This window comes from Molossus molossus, unplaced genomic scaffold, assembly GCF_014108415.1.
Source record: "Molossus molossus isolate mMolMol1 unplaced genomic scaffold, mMolMol1.p scaffold_m16_p_15, whole genome shotgun sequence".
NCBI lineage: Eukaryota > Metazoa > Chordata > Mammalia > Chiroptera > Molossidae > Molossus > Molossus molossus.
Window position 1 is genome coordinate 11,302,295 of NW_023425350.1, and position 16,723 is coordinate 11,319,017.

The 16,723-nt window shown below is 39.6% G+C and overlaps 1 protein-coding gene across 12 annotated transcripts in view; it reads right to left on the reverse strand.

The window, feature by feature from the left end:
* The window catches only part of PUM2 (pumilio RNA binding family member 2), a 90,789-nt gene extending 74,281 nt beyond the window's left edge, over positions 1-16,508 (reverse strand). For 4 of the 12 annotated variants that reach the window (XM_036262893.1, XM_036262891.1, XM_036262887.1 and 1 more), the window contains exon 1: positions 16,474-16,508. The gene's annotated coding sequence lies outside the window, so the exon portion shown is untranslated. Of the gene's footprint in view, positions 1-7,051; positions 7,078-16,261 lie in introns of those variants that run through there. The other 8 variants (XM_036262892.1, XM_036262894.1, XM_036262896.1 and 5 more) reach the window with 4 other exon arrangements.
* Positions 16,509-16,723: the final 215 nt, after the last annotated feature.

Here is a 16,723-nt window from a genome sequence, read left to right on the forward strand (position 1 = left end):
CAAAAATAAAAATAGGTTTTAAAATAAATAAATAAAATAACTGAAATTTCTATAACTGAGTCTTAAAGGCTTGAAAACCCAAAGGAGAGTTTGGGATAAGCAGAGCAGCTGGAAACAGAAAGGAAGTCTTAAAAAGGAGGCAACCAAATTACACTTAGATTTTTAGACAATCCTTGAACTACACATGTGGGACAGATTCCAAGCAGCCCAATTAAGGTTAAAAGAAATAAGCAAAACGTTTGCTGCTGACCACAACAGAAACCACAGAGTTTACGTCCCATGAAAACAAAAACAAACGAAAAGCCAATATTCTCCATAAGGACATAGAATCTAGAGTATCTTCAATGTAAATATGTATCTGGAACAAAATCTAAAATTATCATACATAAAAAAATAACAAAAAAATTATTAAGACATATGTAGAAATAGGAAAACTAAATTAATAAAGACTGATCCCAAGATGACCCAGAGGTTGTTAGAATTAGCAAAGATCTTAAACTACTATAACCATGTTTATTTTTTTTATTATTATTTTTTTTTAATCCTCACCCGAGGACATTTTCCCATTTTTTTGTTCAGGTAGAGTGGGAGGGAGAGAGAGGAACAGAGAGAGAGAGAAACATCGATGTGAAAGGAACACATCGAGTGGCTGCCACACGCACGACCGACCAGGGCAGGGGACAAACTGCAACCGAGGTATGCGCCCTTAGCGGGAACCGAACCCAGGTCTCTCAGGACCGCAGGCCGACGCTCTAACCGCTGAGCCAAACCGGCCAGGGCACTATAACCATGTTTAAAGGCAAAAGAAAAATAAAATGCTCCTAATGAAAGAAAAAATACAAAATTCCAGCAAAGTAAAACTATAAAAATAAACCAAAAGGAAATCCTAGACCAAGAAAAAAAATTTTTTTTTAAATTTTACTGAATGCACTTAACAGCAGTCTAGAGATAAAGAGTAGGTGAATTTGAAGACAGATCAATAGAAATTTCCAATATGAAGGAAAAAAGAGAATGAGGTGGAAAAAGTATTTGAAGACACAACAGCCACAAATTCCCCCCAAAGATCATGAAAGCAAAATTGACAGATTGAAGACAGTGAACCCAAGGCAAAATAAATAGGAAAAAAAAAAAAATAACCCACACCCATGTACATCATAATAAAACCATCAAAAACCAAATATAAAAAGAAAATTCTTAAAACAGCTCGAGGGAAAAACATTACATAAAGAGAAAAATGATATAAATGACCACTGGCACTGACTTTGCACTAGAAACAATGGGGACCAGATTATAAAGGACCAGACTTGAAAGTGCTGAAAGAAGAAAAAAATACCAAACTAGAATTTTATCTGGTGAAAATAACTTCCAAGAATAAAGGCTTAAACAAAATAATTTTAGATAAAAAGAAAATTCATTATAACAGACTTCTACCTCAAGAAATATTTTTAAATAAATTCTTCAAGCTAAAGGGAAATGATAGCAGATGGAAATTCAGATGATCTGGAAGGAATGAAGAGAATTAAAAATGGAATTACACAGGACTATGGTTTTCCTCTTAATTTCTTCAAAATACATATGCCCATTTAAAGCAAAAAGCTCAACACTGTATTATGAATTTTATAACATTGGAGATGAGCTCATTTACATGAACATTCAACATCCACTATAATATTTCTAGCCATGTCATGACACTGGGTTTTAAAGCTAAACTCAGTTTGAGATCAAAATTATTTTATCACACAACACATACATACATACAAAATTTCATATACATATATATTTTGGATATTTACATATACACCCCCAATTATCAAGATAAGAAATCTTAGTACGAATGTGTCCTACCACTTCATAGTCATACAATATAAGTTCTCCATCTTAATATGACACACTTAATGTCTTAGTACAGTCTGCTTTAACCATCTTTGATTTCTAAATGTTTAAAATTTGCTAAATGGATAAAGTACATTTTTCTATAAGTTCTTCATAGAATTTCATATTGCTCTTGACTCTATGTCCTTTATAGTTTTCTTAGATTTACATTTATGATCTCATTTTCTCTTAAACCTTTTATTTATAATTCTTATATTTTCTAGATCTCCCATTCCATTACAGTCTCAACTTCTTCCAAGTATTGTTTCCCAAATCTAATGGCGAATCATATGAAAGCTTCAGGATACTCAAACAAATGATCAGGGATCACCTAATATTTATACAACTTTCTAATCCTTAAGAACATTACAAATTTAAATCCTATCAGCTTGACAGTACCATCTACATAATTCTGACTTAATAATTCAATTTATAAACATACACTAAATAATATTAACCCCCAAAGTCTGGGCTCAATGTACAAAGATTATACCAATTAGTCAGATAAAAGAAATCTTCACCCTGGCCTGTTTGGCTCAGAGGTTACAGCATCGGCCCACTGACCAAAGGGTCAATTCCTCACCAATGGCACATTCTTGGGTTGCAAGTGCAATCCCCGGCCCCCAGCTGTTGTGTGGGAGGCAGCCAATCCATGTGTCTCTCTCAAAATCGATGTTTCTTTCTTTCTCTCTCTCCCTCCCGCTCTATCTAAAAAGTCAGCGGAAAAATATCTTCAGGTGAGAATTAATAACAACAACAAAAAAAAACACTTTCATGTAACCTCTTCTTTATCTGTACCCTGAGAACAGTTTGTCCTTATTAAGGTAATTATTCTATTACTCAGGATGGGATTGGCTCAAGAGTGATTATTATGCTATTCTAAAGAAAGCATAATGGACAAAGACAATGTGGTAGAGTAGAAATAGTGTGATTTGAATAAGAATATGAGAGTTTAAGGTTTAACTTTTGCAGGCTGCTTAACAATCTTAATTTACAGTCGTCCCTCACCACTTCGCACCTCGACTTTCACAGCTTCTCTCTATCTTGGTTTTTCAAGTGTAGCAGAGTATTTGATAAAACTGCGATAGAGGGAGCCAAGCCGTGAAAGTCGAAATGCGAAGTGGCAAGATGACTGTATATAAAGAATCCTACTTCGCGGAAATTCATTTATCGCGGTCGAGTCTGGAACTGATTAGCCATGATACAGGAGGGCCAACTGTATTTATCTGTTGTGAAGATCAGCATCATGACAGACTACTCTAGAAAGAACTGATATTGCTCTGGGAGGTGTGGCTCAGCTGGTTGGGCGGGGTTCCATGCACCAAAAGGTTGCTGGTTTGATCCCCAGTCAGGGTACATGACTGGGTTGCGGGCACAATTCCACACAGATGGTTTCTCTCTCTCTCTCACTCCCCACCCCTTCCCCTCTCCCTAAAAATCAATTTTAAAAATCGTTTAAAAAGAGGGAAAAAAAGCCCTGGCCACTTTTGCTCAGTGGTTAGAGCATTGGCCTGTGGACCAGAGAGTCACAAGTTCGATTCCAGCCAAGGGCATGTACTTTGGTTGTGGTTCGTCCCCCGGCGCTGGTCAGGGTCATGAGGGAGGTACCAATGGATGTCTGTCTGTCTGTCTGTCTCTGTCCATCTCTCTCCCTCCCCCCCTCCTACTTTACCTGAAGATAAATGGAAAAATAACCTCAGGTGAGGATAAAAACAAAAAAGAAAAAACAAAGATACTTTGAGGCTCTTCAAGTGCTCAGTCTCAGTGTCTTGTTAGTGTCTCAGCCTCCCGCCTTGCTGTCAGGTTAAGTATCACTTGACTCGAAAGCAATGGCCTCACTTCTAACATTTCTAATTAAGTTAGTTTTAATTTGCAGTAACCTGTAACCTCAGATATCCAAGTATGGTAGACTTGTAAGAGTAAATAGGCTCTAAGGAGGAAATTACCTCTAACAAACAGAAACACATTCTAAAGTTACAATCCTTTAGGAACGCAATGTGGCATTATACATAAATGCTTGTATCTCTTGAGCCAGTCTCCCCAAACCTGGGAATCAATCCTAAGAATAAAACCTAAATATAAAAGCTTTATGGCCCTGGCCAGTTTGGCTCAGCGGTTAGAGCGTCGGCCTGCGGTCCTGAGAGACCCGGGTTCGGTTCCCGCTAAGGGCGCGTACCTAGGTTGCAGTTTGTCCCCGGCCCTGGTCGGTCGTGCGGGTGGCAGCCACTCGATGTGTTCCTTTCACGTCGATGTTTCTCTCTCTCTCTGTTCCTCTCTCTCCCTCCCACTCTACCTGAACAAAAAAATGGGAAAATGTCCTTGGGTGAGGATAAAAAAAAAAAAAAAGCTTTATGTACAAAGATATTTGTGGTAGTGTTGCTTGCAATCTTGAAATTATAAACTGCATAACTGTCCCACAACAGGTAATACAGAACTACTATAAAATGGAGTATCATGTAGCTATTAAAAATACTTAAGTTTCGCCCTGGCCGGTTTGGCTCAGCGGTTAGAGCGTCGGCCTGCGGTCCTGAGAGACCCGGGTTCGGTTCCCGCTAAGGGCATGTACCTCGGTTGCAGTTTGTCCCCGGCCTTGGTTGGTCGTGTGGGTGGCAGCCACTCGATGTGTCCCTTTCACATTGATGTTTCCCTCTCTCTCTCTTCCTCTCTCTCCCTCCCACACTGTCTGTACAAAAAAATGGAAAAATGTCCTCGGATGAGGATTAAAAAAAAATAAATAAATAAAAAATAAAAATAAAAATACTTAAGTTTGTAATTAAGAAAATGCGTGTATAGTAATGTTAAGAAACAATAAGAAGAAATCAGGTCCATACAGTCCTTTTGTGAGTACACCAATTTTTTCATCTATTTATCTTAATTTTACTACCTTTCTACAATAAATTGCGTAATCGATAAGAGGAAGGAGATTTTTAGTAAGAAAAAAAGAAACAGAGTAGTAGACTTAATTTCCTCACACAGGCCGGGTAGTTCAGTTGGTTAGAACGTCATCCTGATAGGCCAAGGCGGCAGGTTCAATACCAAGTCAGGGCACATACAAAAATCAACCAATGAATGCAGAAATAAATAGAACAACAAAAATCTATGTCTTGCCCTGGCTGGTGTGGCTCAGTTGGGTGGGTGTCATCCCCTGTATCAAGGGGTTGCTGGTTCAATTCCTGGTCAGTGCACATGCCCAGGTTTTGGGTTCCATCCCAGTGTGTATGTGCGGGGGAGGGGTGCAGAGGGTAGCCTGTCAATTTTCTGCTCTCATCATTGTTGCTCTCTCTGTAGAAATCAATAAAAGTACTTACCCCCCCCAATCAATGCCTCTCTCTCTCCCCTTCCTCTCTCTAAAACCAATTTTTAAAAAAGCATAACTTTAAAAAAAAATTTTCTCAAGAGTAAAGCATTGAAACATTTCTGAAGCTCTTTTTTGCTGACAAACAGGTTTTCATCAGTGCTCCAAATAGAAGAGGTCGTAAGTTAAAGAACCTCTGGATAAATGTGAGAGGTCTCTTACCACTATGGATCAATTCTTTCATTTGCCCTGTATAGGGGTCAACAAACTTTTTCTGTAAAGAGCTAGACAGTAAACATTTTAGGCTTTGTGGGTCTCTGCTGCAGCTTCTCAACTTTGCATTTTTAGCACAAAAACAGCCACAAACAACATAGAAATAATTGAGTATAGATGTGTCCTAATGAAATATTATTTATCAAGAGTGAAATTTGAACTTCATATATTTTTCATATCACAAAATGATTCTTTTGATAAAACCTAAAACCAATCTTAGACAGTGAACCAAACAAAAATAGATAATGGGCCATATCTGACACGTAGGTCAGTTTGCTGACCTCTCCTACAGTGCTTTTATGACTGCTTCATACACAAAAAAGTAGACAATCCACTTTCAAATATGATGAAACCAAAAGTTAAGTAAACATCAGGGCTTTGTTTTCAACTATACTATCTACCAGCACACTTTTAAAAAAACTATGTTTTTACTGATTTTTAAAGAGAGAGGGGGAGGAGAGAAACATTGATCAGTTTGCCTTCCATATTTACCTTGAACAGGGATCAAACCAGATGCCTTTTGGTGCATGGGACAATGCTCATCCAACTGAGCCACACTGGCCAGGGCTCTACATGTACTTTTAAAAACAATGAATAAGGCCCCATCAGTGTGGTTCATTTGGTTGAGCAACATCCTATGCACCAGGAGGTCACAGGTTCAGTTCCTGGTCAGGGCACATGCACAGGTTTTGGGCTTGATCCCCAGTAGGAGGTGTGCAAAAAGCTAATCGATGTTTTTCTCTCATAGATATTTCTATCTCTCTCTCCCCTTCCTGTCTCTGAAATCAACAGAAACATATTTTTAAAAATTTAACACAAATGAATGAGGATTTCAGATTCACCTTTAACCAAAGGTGATTTAATTATTTTAAGTGACCAAGTAGGTTACATGGAAAAGACTTTAAAACAAACGAACAAAAACACCTGTACAAGACTCAAAATTAGCCTCTCAGTTTAGGGCAGTGATTTTCAACCAGTGTGCTGGCAAGAACTTTTAAAACATGCCAATAACTGACTATTTAGTCAGGGACACTGACCTCTCTTCCCGGAGATTGTCCAATAAAAAAATGACAACAACCAACACAACAATAGCTGTCCAGTGTGAATGAATCAAAATTATACCTATTTTTCTGTCAGACTGGCAAAAAATATATATTGTTGTGCCACAGAATTTTAGCAATTAGTTTATGTGTGCCATGAAATGAAAAACATCAGTTTTTGAAAATCGTCAGTTTAGGGTATTAACATTAATTTCGAGCATGAGAAAGAGAATGGAGAACAAAGTGTACAAAACAATAGGACAGAAAGAAAATAAAACACTTCTTTCAATTCTCCTATAATAACCTCCATATTTACACAAAGTTGAAGGGGCATGGTGGCACATATGCTACTAAACAGGACTCCAAAATGTCAATCTGCTATGTCCTATGCGGCTACAAATGTTGGTATTATCTTGATGGGGTGGGGAGGGGAGTTGGGGGGAGTAAGAATTTGGACATAAATTTAACAACTTTAGATCTCAGGGAAGAAAAAGAACAATCTTTCCTTCTACCAAACAACAGAGTATCTAGCAATCAGTTACATAATATTGAAATGATTATGTTTACTTACAGAAAATATATCCAGGAGTTATAATACACAGTACTGCTTTATTATTTCCTTTAATAATTAAACAATTAGAATGTTAATATAGAAGATAAAGAAACATTTCTATGGCCAAAAACCTGTGTAATCTTGAGGTAAATCTGAATTAAAGTTGGTTTTTGAGGTTATAATGCTATTCTGCTTTCTAGCAAAAGAACTAACAGTGTTTTATTAAATTCTAAAATCCAACAATACAGGCATACATTATTTTTATCAAGTTTCCCTTTATTATACTTCACACATGTGTTTTTACAATTTGAAGACAAGACCCTTTATCAACAAAACGATTACCACTCGCTTATTTGTGATGCATGCTTTATTGTGGTGGCTGGAACCAAACCCAAAATATCTCCAAGGTATGTCTGAACCTAACTGTTCTGTAAGCAGCATTATTATTAGTATGTGAGAAAAAATAGATAAAGCACATCAAATAACTAGATTAAGTTCTGTGAGTTTTCATATATACTAATGTATAATCCAAAAGGTCTATAAATAGAGTGAAGAACCAAGAATATGCATTATAAGTATATTTATATCATTAAGAGTACACAGCAACTGATCCAATTCCTCATCATACACCTACCATAAAAAATAAGTTAAGGGAAAACCCAGTTAGAGCCGCAATGAATGGTATTAAAGCACTTTCTACCACCATAAGGACACTAACTACATTTCTATATTAAAATTAGTTTTATTTTCAAGCCATAGTAGAAATTAAACTCAAATCAGAGGGGGTAGGAACTGTGCCATAGCCACCTAACAACTCAATATTGAATGAAAAAACTTTTAGAATATTTTATAAATTGTAAATACAGATCATGAAATCAACTAATATCTGGAAAGTGATCATAAATGCCTTCATATATATTAAATAAACAATGCCCATTTTAATAGAGAGACAATGAATAAGGCTATTCCTCAGACTTTTTGTATTGCTGAAGACATCAACATAAAACTGAGAGAGCAACTTCTCATTGGCACTACTTCTCCAAATTAGTCCTCTAATACCTAGGGGCTGTTGGTACCTTGTGCATCAATTACAAAAACAATAAAATTACATGAAAAATTAATTCAAATAAACGTTAAGTCAGTACACACAGAGTAACTTCAGCTGCTTATGAAATATTACTATTCTTGGTAGTTATTTTCCTTGTAGTGTTTTTAACGAACATCTTCATTGAGCAAACAGGTGCTGATGTCCTTAAGTACCTTGTCTCTTCAGCACATTCAACCACTTTTGCAAATCTGCCACCGAAATTAATTTGTTTAGCAGTGCCTTTCTTATCCATATGAGAAAGGTAAACCTAAATCCAGATTTAAGTTTTCACAGACCATTAGCCTTCAAAGATTTAACATTAGAAGTTTCTACTAATCATAATAACTAGTAATTTATTTTTCTGGGGGCATGAAATGAACCATACACTTTTCTAGTGGTACTGGACAAATCACTGAGCTAGTAGTTAACATCCACATCAAAACTTTTTGATGTTTGTCCATGTACTTCTAGAAGGAATTATGTATGCTTGTTTTATTAGCATAAAGAACAGTATTACTGACTCAACTACATTGAAGACAAATTAAGTTTTACTTTTTGAACGAAAATTGGCAAAAATGTGTTATCAATATACCGACTCCTAGAAACCAGAAATCTTCTAATCAAATCTTCTAAGATTAGAAATCAGATTATTCCAGCACCAGCATTGAGACATTAAATAAAAATTTACCAAATATTTCTGTGCAAGATTCCTTTAGCTCTTTGAGGATAATCTCACAAAGATGGTCTCAAGGAAGCAAAATAGGATAAATATACATATATGCAAATATAAGGCCAAGATATTTTTCCCTTAAAATTCTCTCAAAGGAGAATCACCATATATTTGAGCCTTTATGATGTTTTCTCTTATTATGAGTCGTTCTCTCAATTTATTATAAGAAAATACTGTCTAGGGAAGTTCCCTTATTTTGAAAAACAAAATACTGCTTCGAGAAGATCTACACACTAAACCACCCCATAACCAATGACAGTTTCTGATGCTTTTAGATATTACCTGAAAGAAGCAGGTCAAATAGTTAGATGGTTAATTGAGATGAGTTGGGTGAATTAGGATTAGCCAGATGGATTAATATGTGTAGTGACCCTGACAGGGAGATAGCAGAGCTTAGAGTGGAGGTGGGGAGAATTGAAAAGATATGACTGAAGATAAGCAGGGTTCACCAGATTAAAGGGCTTTATCTAATTTGGACAATCCTGAAAGACTCTGGAAATCCAATATTATAATTTGAGAAGATTTAGAATATATTGCAGAATTACTGTGGACTTTTCCCCTGGGTTGTGGAAAGCTTTTCCTGATTCCTGCAGTGTCTGCCTATGTGAATCCACAGCACTTTTGTTAACCGCACTTGATGTACTGCACTGTAATCACGAGTTTAATCATCTTCCTCTCCACTTTACTATCAAGTCCCAAAGAACAAGGGTCATTTAACACCAACATCTAAGAACAATGTGGCACACAACTGGCCTGTAAAACTAAAAAAAAAAAGTGTGCCAATTTCTGGTAGTCCAGCTTGATGAAAAGATAGAACTCAGAATATCCACAGTAACAAATGGATTGAATGTTCATCAAATATTACTCCATGAATATCTTCTCAGCCAGACTTATGATAAATATCAGCAAACAATTTTATCCTTGGCAAGATCCTAGAGTACTAATATTTTTACTAGAGCAGTATCCACATAATTTAGAGATTAAATGGAGGCACATAAGACTTCCCTTTGGATGAAAAGCAGTAATTTACACTTCAACTGCAAGGTGGTCCAAAACAATATCTGTAGGCAAAACTTGAAGCTATCGTCCTCTCTCAACTTCAAAACTTAATTCTGTTTATGCTGAATCGGTTTTAAAGATTCCGGTCTCACCATTAAAAAAAAAAACTTAAGCCCTGGCCAGTTTTGCTCAGTGGTTAGAGTGTTGGCCTGTGGTCTGGAGAGACAGAGATTCAGTTCCCGCTAAGGGCACGTACCTCGGTTGCAGTTTGTCCCCAGCCCTGATTGGGTTGTGTGGGTGGCAACCACTTGACGTGTCCCTTTCACGTCGATGTTTCTCTCTCTCTCTCTCCCCCCTACTCTATTTGAACAAAATATTGAAGAAAAAAAAATGTCCTCACGTGAGAAAAAAAACAAACTTAAATGTTTTGCATTTAATCATGCTACAAGTGTTGATAAGATACAATGTAGATGTTGAATGAAGCTGGTCACCAAAATGGAAGACACAAGTAGCTCCTTATCTATATATAATTATTTGTTGGTATTTAAGATCATACAATACTTCCCATATTTTTCTCTACCCACAATTTGCCTCATTTGACTGCCTAGCAAAGACTTATACCACTTATGGCCAGCTTGCCTCTACGACTTATTCAGCTTCTTTAATGCCTGAATGAATAAAAACCAGTTACAGCTATATAGTCAGTTAAGATGATCTCCCACTGATCACTAAGAAGTCTTTCAGAAACAGTGCCTAAAATCAGAGACCACCACCTTGAGATCTAGAACTTGCTATTCTTTTTTTTTTTTTTATCCTCACCCGAGGACATTTTTCCATTTTTTGCGCAGATAGAGTGGGAGGGAGAGAGAGGAAGAGAGAGAGAAAGGGAAACATCGACATGAAAGGGACACATCGAGTGGCTGCCACCTGCACGACCACCCAGGGCCGGGGACAAACTGCAACCGAGGTACATGCCCTTAGCAGGAACCGAACCCGGGTCTCTCCAGACCGCAGGCGGATGCTCTAACCGCTGAGCCAAACCGGCCAGGGCTAGAACTTGCTATTCTTGATGTAAGATGCCCACTACAATAGAAATAACAAAAATCTACTCTAAAAACAAGGTTCTCTACATACTTTTTGGTGTTTATTCAGGACTAAAAAATGACAATAATGCATAAATCCTCCCCACCCCCCACTGCACGTTGGCAGTCATGTGCAAGTTTTCTTCTCCTAGGCAGGTGTTGAATTCGTGGTTATGTAGTATCATTTTATAGTCAATTTCACCAAATCTCTTCCAAGAAGTAGACTTTTGAAGGTTTTGTATTCCAAATATACATTTTACCCTAGGGAAGTGATAGTGACTGCTTTTTTTTTTTTTTGGTCCCATTTACAAAGCACTCTGACACTCCACTACCTCTTCTCCCTTCTTTCACACTTTGTCCCCTTTTTTTCTACTCGGCAACTACAGCAAAATCCTGGGATATGCACAGAAGGTGTATAAATTTGGATGTTTCCCAGTACTCTACTCTAAAATTCTTTCTCCAGTAAGAAAGTAAGAATTTATGTGAATATCTCTGATATGTGAACTGAAAATGGATGAAATTGCAGTGGTTAAATATGCAGAAATAGAATATACTAAAGAAACCATCCATTTGCAACATACTTGAATAACCAATCCTTTTAAATTACTTAACACACTTTATTCTTTTTTTTTTATCCTTACCCAAGGACATTTTTTGATATTTTGTTCAAATAGAGTGGGAGGGAGAGAGAGAAACACTGACGTGAAAGGGACACGAGTGGTTGCCACCCACATGACCCGGATGGGGCGGGGACAAACCAAAACCGACACATGCTCTTTGCAGGAACCGAACCCAGGTCTCTCCAGACCGCAGGCCAACGCTCTAACCGCTGAGCAAAGCTGGCCAGGGCACACACTTTATTCTTATTTATTGATTGACTTTAGAGAGAAACAGAGGGAGAATGAGAGAATGAGAGAGACAGACAGACAGACAGACAGACACTGATTTGTTATTCCATATATTTATGCGTTCATTGGTTGCTTTTTGTCCGTGCTCTGATCAGGGATTGAACATGCAACCTTGGTGTATTCTATTGGGACAATGATCAAATCAACTGAGCTACCTGGCCAGGGCCCTTAAAACTACCTTAGAAAAATACAAAAAGGAGCCTGCCAGGCAAGGACCAGATAAACCTTTTCATTAGCCCTAGTAGGTTTGGCTCAGCAGTTAAGAGTGTCAGCTCACAGACTGAAGATGAGCAAATTCAATTCCCAGTCAAGGGCACGTACCTGGGTTGCAGGGTTTTTAAAAAATATATTTTTATTGATTTGTTTGAGAAAGGAAGGGAGAGAAAAACATGGAAACACGGACCAGCTGCCTCCTGCACACCCTCTACTGGGGATCAAGCCCACAATCTGGGCATGTGCCCTGCCCAGGAATCAAACCAGAGAACTGGAGACCTCTTGGTGCATGGGTTGACCCTCAACCATTGAACCACACAGGCAGGGCAGGATTGCAAGTTTGATGCCTAGCCCCAGTTGGGGTTGTCCAGGAGGCAGCCAGTTGATTTCTCTCTCACATTGATGTTCCTCTCTCCCTCCCTCCCTCCCCCTCCCTTCCATTCTATCTAAAAATCAATGAAAAAATATCCTCAGGTGAGGATTAACAACAAAACAAAAACTTTTTCATTAAAAAAAGGGGGGGGGGGGCAAAATTGTCCAGCTAGTGTGGCTCAGTGGTTGAGAATCGACCCATGCACCAAGAAGTCGCTGGTTCACTCCTGGTCAGGGCACATACCCAGGTTGTGGGCCAAATCCCCAGTGTGGGGCATACAGGAGGCGGCCAACTGATGTTCTCCCTCACTGATGTTTCTGTATCTCTCCCTCTCCTTCCCTCTCTCTCTAAAATCAATGAAGAAAAAATAAAAAAGACAAAATTTTCCACAAGAATTAAAATGACTCTCTGGAAGGTAACACATGTTTAATTATGCAAGTCTTCCGATTTTTCAAGTTACTAAAATAAAAATAAAAAATCACGCCCTGGCCGGTTTGGCTCAGCGGTTAGAGCGTCGGCCTGCGGTCCTGAGAGACCCGGGTTCGGTTCCCGCTAAGGGCATGTACCTTGGTTGCAGTTTGTCCCCGGCCCTGGTTGGTCGTGCGGGTGGCAGCCACTCGATGTGTCCCTTTCACATCGATGTTTCTCTCTCTCTCTCTCTCTGTTCCTCTCCCCCCCCCCCCACTCTATCTGAACAAAAAATGGAAAAGTGTCCTCGGGTGAGGATAAAAAAAAAAAAAATCACCAAGGAAAAAAATATAATATTAACCTTATGTCTCTAACCACACTGCAACCTGAAACTCTGAGAAGTAAAAGCATTTATCACGCACCAACCTATGTAATAATGCTATACAGCATTCCACTGGAAAACCTTGAAAATATTTCTGGAAATTCACTTTTTCCACTACAAAATCAATAAATTTTAAATGAAAAGTGTCTTCTATCTATATTGCTCAACATAAAAACTACTATTAAAACATTAGCATCTAGGAAATAGGTTTTGAGGAAACTCTTTTCCAATTACACCAGAATTCAGGAAAGGCACAGAAGTTAGACAGACAACAATCCAAATAGTTCCTTTATTACTAATAAAGCTACACTGGAAAGCGTAATTTAGAGCTAGGCCATCTGAGCTTCCTAACACTCCACCCCATTATTATCCTAACTCAGTAACAGGTAGCAAAGCATAGGACAACCATAGTCCTCCTCCAGGAAAGGGATGAGTCTATCCCTGGTGGCTTCATGAAGCAGCAGAACAAAATGCTTTCTGCAGGGGGCAGACTCCCAAAGATAAAGAGAAGAAAGGGGCTCAGCCATACTTGATCAGGTCCTCTTACAAATTCATCAAAGGAAAGAGTGGGGAAGTGGGTCAATAGGAGCAAGTAAGACTACTTTTATGCTTTCTTAAAAACAGCAAGAAATTTACCCAGTCATAAAAACAATTATCTCAATCACATCTGTCAGCAAAATGGCCTCAAACTGTGAATGAAAGCCAAAGCCATGAGATACATTCAGATATTTAAATATCCACAGTCTTGCCCTGGCCGGTTTGGCTCAGCGGTTAGAGCGTCCGCCTGCGGTCCTGAGAGACCCGGGTTCGGTCCCCGCTGAGGGCCCATACCTCGGTTGCAGTTTGTCCCCGGCCCTGGTTGGGTTGTGCAGGTCCCTGGTTGGGTTGTGCAGGTGGCAACTACTCAATGTGTCCCTTTCACGTCGATGTTTCTCTCTCTCTCTCTCTCTCTCTCCCCCTCCCACTCTATCTGAACAAAAATATCAAAAAATGTCCTCCGGTGAGGATAAAAAATATATATATATCCACAAGTCTTAAGAAAATGAAAAAATACAAAAGATGTTCCTATCTTAGAAATCCAGCAAGTTTAAAGGTTGTTGAATAAGGAACCATGTAGAACTTGAGTTCAGGAGACAGGAACCAACCTCCACTAAAAATTATGAAGATCCTGCCAGTGTCTTTTTAAAAAGGAGACCGTCTGGTCACTGAGAAGATTGGTCCTGGATTCATAACTGGCCCAAATTTCTGATCATAATTCTAATTACTCCTGCCAGCTACAGTAAGTACCTACACAGGAAGACAAATTATCTCTCAACATCAGAAAGATTTATAAACAAGCACGAAAGATTTAAGAGAAACAAAATTCTAATATTAATATCTGTGTTAGGGTTGCATTATTTGGTTTATATACTTTTAATGCCTAAGAAAAACTGACCTATTAAAGTGACAGCCTTGTAAGTCCAATTTAAATATGGCAGTAATTAAGACTTTTCTTAAAAAGTTGAAATCTTACTAAAACTCACACAAATTAAGTTTAAAAACCCATGTATTAAACAGTTTACACTGTTTGAAGATGTTTAGGTTTGTTAACAGCTAGTCTAACTTGAAATAGCTAGACCTGTGCAAGAAAATCGAACTTTAAAAGAAAAAAACTAAACTTAAAAGCTTAAGAACCAGGATTCTGATATATAACTTAAGGTACAAAAACCACCTTCAAGGACACCGAAAGATTCTATGTAACTTAATTTTACCAAAAATGAGGATTTTAAAGAAATTCTTGCAATAAGGGAAATGTCAACTTATGACTGTGCAGAGAAAACATTTTTTTTTAAAACAGGATATTAAACGACTAAGAACAGAAACGTATCCAATTAAAAATGTTTGTCTTTATTTTAACAGATTTCCTAGCCAGAGTTCCTTAAATCATCCACAAATACTCCAGGATCACATGGTGTAGTCATCTATTAAACATGAACCTCAGCAGTAAACAGACTTTTTAAGCAGTAAACAAGCTTTTAAAACCCTTAGGTAACTCTCTTTAAAACTCTTAATATACAATACCTTTAGAGATATTACATTTCTCTTAAGGGTTTAAAAGCATTTTTCTAATAAAGCTTTCCCTAAAAACCTTCACTAAAAATATGTCTCCAGTTTTAAGTTAAAAAAATCTCACAAAACACTAAGTCCCGATTTTAACTGACATGATTATTTTATTACACCCATTATGTCCACAATACTGGCCCCCACCAAAAAATAAAAATAAAAAAAGTTTAAATATGTGTTAAAGTGAAAAGTTAAGAAAAGTGGTTTCCCCTACCTATGGTCTCAGAAGTAGCACTAACTTTTACAAGCGTGTTTGAGCATAAAACTTTAAACAATCTGTTTTCCCTAAATTTAGCCCAATTCGGATGGAAAACTATTGCTATGGTGTTTGAAGCCTCTGGTCTTTTCTTTGGTTTTAACTTACACATTTTTGAGAATCAAAATCTGTTCCAGTAATAAAAACAACATTCCTTACTAAAGGCACCTAACAAGTCGAACCCAAATCGGGTTTTCATAGCTACACCTGTCTACCGCGAGCTTTTCCTGGACACACTCGGGCCCTCGAGAATTCCCACGCTTGTCTGCATAAACCCACTCCTTCCTCTTCGCCCACTTCCAGCACACGCGCTCCTCTGGATCCGCCCGGCCTCTGCCCCTTTCCCGAACCCAACGGCAGGGCCAACAGACAGCTGGGTCTCTAACCCCAAGCGCGCCGGAACCCCCGAGCCGGGTGGGCCCCTAGCGCCGCGAGGCTTTGGCGTGGGGGAGGGAAGGAAGCGGGAAAGCCGAGAGCCCCCCCTGCTCCGGGCGCACACCCCCTTCCGGCACCCCTCCCCCTGCATTATGTGAGCGGGCCCCAGGCCGCAGCCGTCCCGGGCCCCCCGCAGGCCCCGTCCGCCCTCCCAGCGGCGGGCTGCTCCCGCCTAGGCCGCCACACAAAGCCCGAGGAGCAGCCCCAGCGGCGCCAGAGCCCGGAGAGAGGGAGCAAGAGCGACTGACTTACGGGGCTGCTGCGGCCGCGCTGCCTCAGCCGGGGACACCGACCGTTGGGCACACGGCGGTGTCGCTCTTAGACGTCCTCCCCCTTCTCCGCCTTCGGTGGCGGCAATATCTTCTTTCTCCACCTACCTCCCTCCCCCCCACCCCACCTCCTCCTTCTCCTCCCCCTCCTCCTCCGAACCACCGAGGTACCGAGGGTGAGACACAGAGACTCACAACAACATGGCTGCCGCCGCCGCCTCCCCTCCCCTCCCCCCGCCCACCGGGCGCGCGCAGTGCACTCCGGGAGAAAGGGGAGGAGGGAGCACTCACCGCGGTGCGGCTGCTCTCAGCGGCTTCCGACGCTTCTCCCGCTCTCCCGGCGCCGGCCGGCAGGAGCTCTGCGCGTGCGCACGCTGTCTGCGCTCTCACGTTTCAGCCGTCCCTTCGGCGTGCGCTCCCCGCCTTGCGGGCTCGCAGCTGGTTC